Source organism: Miscanthus floridulus, chromosome 2 (genome assembly GCF_019320115.1).
Source record: "Miscanthus floridulus cultivar M001 chromosome 2, ASM1932011v1, whole genome shotgun sequence".
NCBI lineage: Eukaryota > Viridiplantae > Streptophyta > Magnoliopsida > Poales > Poaceae > Miscanthus > Miscanthus floridulus.
The window spans coordinates 96,442,659-96,446,729 of record NC_089581.1 but is presented as its reverse complement, the minus strand read 5'-3'; the positions used below and the strand labels follow the sequence as shown (position 1 = coordinate 96,446,729).

Genomic DNA, 4,071 nt, shown 5'->3' with positions numbered 1-4,071 from the left:
TGTAGTGTGCTGCAGTCAAATAACACATACATTAATCTCTTACGGTAAATAGGATAAGTAACTCAAAGAAATATGTTCTGATGCTTGACCTACTTTTAGCAATACGATAGTACGCTTTTGGCCTCCAGGATCTGAGACAATAAATTTGGAAAGAATGGAGAATCATCAGCATGTTGGTTTCGGCTGGATTAGCTTATAAGCCATGGCTGAAAGTACTGCTGGCTGGTTTGGTGTGAGAGAAAAATATTGTTCAAGTCATGGATTATAAGCCAGATACAAGCAATTCAACCGAAACGAACAGGCCGCATATCCATCCAGAATGTGTGAATAAGAACATAGACGGGAATGCCTGTCACCTCCGCTTTAGAAACTGTCGGATTTCTGCTACCAGAGAGTTTGTTCTACTGGCAGTAATCTCTAACTTCAGAGCCTGATCCTATACCAACAATTACAAAGCAAATAGCAAAACGAAGAATGCTATAGTATGCTTTTGGCCTCTATATTTTTCTGAACAATAGATTTGGAAAGAGTGGGGAAATTGTGTGCATTCTTGGATATAACTAAATAAGAACAGAAACTTAAGTTCTTGTCACCTCTGCTGTCAGAAAATGCCGGATTTGTACAATCAGAGAGTTTGTTCTTCCTTCAGAGCCTCACCCTGTACCAATAATAAAAACTATGACACCAGTCTAACTTCTGTTAAACTTCTTTTTATGTCTCACTCCACACCTACTACATTCTATTCTTACACAAATTTCTTACAGTAAAAAGGTTTTACAGAGAAAGTATGAATTTTCAAGAAACTTAAAGATACTTGAGTACAGATCACATCTACAGAAAACAGGTAGTTTAAAATTCAATTAAGATGAACTGAACTACCAAAACGGCAAGAAAGCACAAAGCTATTGAAAAATGACAAATATGTGCTAGTATAAGGTTGTAATTGATCAAGCACAAAGCATAGATATATCAGACAGCGATGGCACGAAATCAAACCTTTCTTCAAACTGAACTATTTTCTTGTCTTCTCGCACAGAGTTGTTTGCATTGTCAAGGCCCTCTAGAAAGTAACTCAGTGGAAGGCCCCAATTTGATTTGATCTTTAACATCAAGTCTTGAACTCGTGATAGAAGCCAGTTGCTTGTGAAAGGAAGCTTTTGAAGGCTGATGTAATTCTCTTGACTGGATCTGGGTTAGCGTTGCTCTTCCTACTCAGAGATGCATCGATCTGAGCTTGCAGCACTAGTCCTCAATTCTTTTGTATTGCAACTGCCATAGGAGATACTCTACCTCTTTCTGTTCAGACTTCAGAGAGGTCATGATCTATGAGAATTATCTTCTCAAAGTTGTCACGCATCTGAAGCCATATGCTGGAATCTGATAGGACTTCAGATTGTGCGGACTTGCGGAGCTGATCTTCTAGTTCATTATTCTGCATAATAACATTGCAATGTCACAACTTTATCATTATGCTTCGCATAAATGATTATCAATTGCATCTCCTTGCCGCATGGGTGAAACCAGAATTACAAGCAAAGCTTGACTTACACCCGAGGAACACAATTAGCTCAGGTTATCTCCTTTTCTTAAACAATTTATCATACACACCAATTATAACATATGTAACTATCCCAACTGCTGGAGGATCCACAGTATACACGACGAGGCGATGAATAACCTAACAAGCAGCGGCAGCCATAAAAAAACACGTGGAAAAGCCAGGGGCATAGCAGAAACCACTGGATCAAAAACCCAGAGTGTCGAGCAGTAGTATTAGCTGTATAACATGCAAAGAACAAAAGGAACTAAGAGGCTTTACCATAGTAAGGAGACGCTCGGCAAGGTCGTCCCGCACGGAGGATGGGGCCTAGCACTATCCATGGGATCGAACAGTCATCATCCATCAACCGCGCATGGTTTTCCAGAACCTGCAGCCAAATTACGAGCCCAAAAGTCGCCAACGGAAAGCAAACATCACGCCAGAAAGCAGGTAGGCAACAAGAGTGTCCGGGGGCCGACCCGAGCAAAACAAACCCTAATCCTCCTTCCTAGACGGGTAAGAAGATGAATCTACGCGCCCGACTACTCATCGCCGGCGACCAGAAACGAATTCACGAATCTCAACAAAACCGGTTAACCAGATCGAGGCGGGTGATCTGTACTGCGTGATTGAGGGGCTCCGATGGAAACATAGAGAAGGTCGATCGGGAAGGGAGACGTGGGTACGGCGGGGCTATACCGCTGTGGGGCGCTTTCTGCTGCATGCGTGCGCCGCCCCGCCAGTTTGTTGGAGCCGGAGAAAAATCTGGAGATTCTCGTTCCTTGCCGCTCGCATTAGTTATCTTTTTTTCTTTTTGAGAACAGCATTAGTTATCTACTTATCTCCTTGATTAACGTCTAGAATATTCGGCAATGCTCAAGAGCGGATGTCCGTTCGTCCGTCTGGACGCTTTCTGGATCTACGCGCTCCATGTCTCCCGTCTCTTCTCTCAAAAATACTCCTCATCGCTCTCGCCTATCGCGTGCTACTTCGCTCGTGCGCTCGCTGCTGCCGTCTTCCATCGTGCACCCCACCTCACGCCACGCCTGCTGCGCACCGCGCTCGGTCCCCCCCACCCACCCACACGCGCGCGTCAACTGCTGGTGTGCTGCTGAGGTGTTGTCGACACCGCCGCTGTCGACGCCATGGCTGTCGCAATGCGCGACCTCACCAAGGAAATGTTGCGATGAAAACGCATGTTGCAAGCACTGCCGGAGACGGCTTCTTTGCCGAGTGTCCCAGACTTTGCCGAGTACTTTTTATTGGACGCTCGGCAAAGAGCCTATTTGCCGAGTGCCAGAGAGAAAGCACTCGACAAACAACTGACACTCAGCAACGAGGTGGTTTGCACTCGGCAAACAATAACACTCGGCAAAGACTAGGTTTACCGAGTGTCGAGCACTCGGCAAACCAGAACACTCGGCAAAGGGCCGCCGCCGTTAATGGCCGACAGCCGCCGTTAACCCTTTGCCGAGTGTCTTCTCCTGACACTCAGCAAAGCGGTGATTTGCCGACTCTCATTTTTTTGACACTCGGCAAACCATTTTTTTTACTTTTGACCATCAAACTTTTTCTGCAGTCCTCATACAATACCTGGTACTCCATGTTCCAATATGGCACATCTCTCGGACTTTTCCTATATTTCTTTAATTTATTTCATTTAATTGAATTTTCTTGGATAATTCAAATTACAACCGCTAGTCATTCAAATAATGAAAAATGAATGGAAAAATGATATTCATAGTATTTAGTATAATGTGAGGCCGTATCCAAGAACAGACCAACAATTTCGAACATCTTGTTCACGAAACATGACCACAAACTTATGGTCGAGTTGTTTTTAAATTCTATAAAAATGAAACGAAGTCCGAAAATCATGAAACTTGTCAAGATGTCATGATATCATATGTGGAGGCTGTGATAAAAATTTAAGAAGGTTTCGCAAAAGTTGTCACATACGATGCTTGCAAACCGAAGAATCTCCGAAGAAGTTTCATGATTTCGTGAAGAGGCCGACAAGGTGGTAAGCATCGTACGTGACAAACTTGCATGAAACCTCCTCAATTTTTTATCACGGCCTCTACATATGATATCATGACATCTCGACAAGTTTTAAGATTTTCGGTCTTCGTTTGTTTTTTATAGAATTTAAAAACAACTCGACCGTAAGTTCGTGGTCATGTTTTGTGAACAAGATATTTGAAATTGGTGGTTTATTCCTAGATACGGCCTCACATTATACTAAATAACATGAATATCAGTTTTCCATTCATTTTTTCATTATTCGAATGATCAGCGATTATAATTTGAATTATCTAAGAAAATTCAATTAAATGAAAAAAAATAAAGAAATATAGAAAAAGTCCGAGAAATGTGCCACATTGGAACATGGAGTACCAGGTATTGTATGAGGACTACAGAAAAAGTATGGGGGCAAGAAGAAAAAAATAAAAACGGTTTGTCGAGTGTCTACGTTTGGCGCTCGGCAAAGGAGCCTCTTTGCCGAGTGCTAGGACGGCTGGCACTTGGCA

At 42.9% G+C, this 4,071-nt stretch overlaps 1 long non-coding RNA gene across 1 annotated transcript; it reads right to left on the bottom strand.

Annotated features, from left to right (window-relative positions):
- Positions 1-291: 291 nt before the first annotated feature.
- Positions 292-2,193, bottom strand: LOC136539228 (uncharacterized). Its single transcript, XR_010779611.1, has 3 exons — positions 1,820-2,193; positions 997-1,432; positions 292-658 (listed from the first exon to the last, which is right to left on the bottom strand). It is a non-coding gene; the product is annotated as an uncharacterized lncRNA (long non-coding RNA).
- Positions 2,194-4,071: the final 1,878 nt, after the last annotated feature.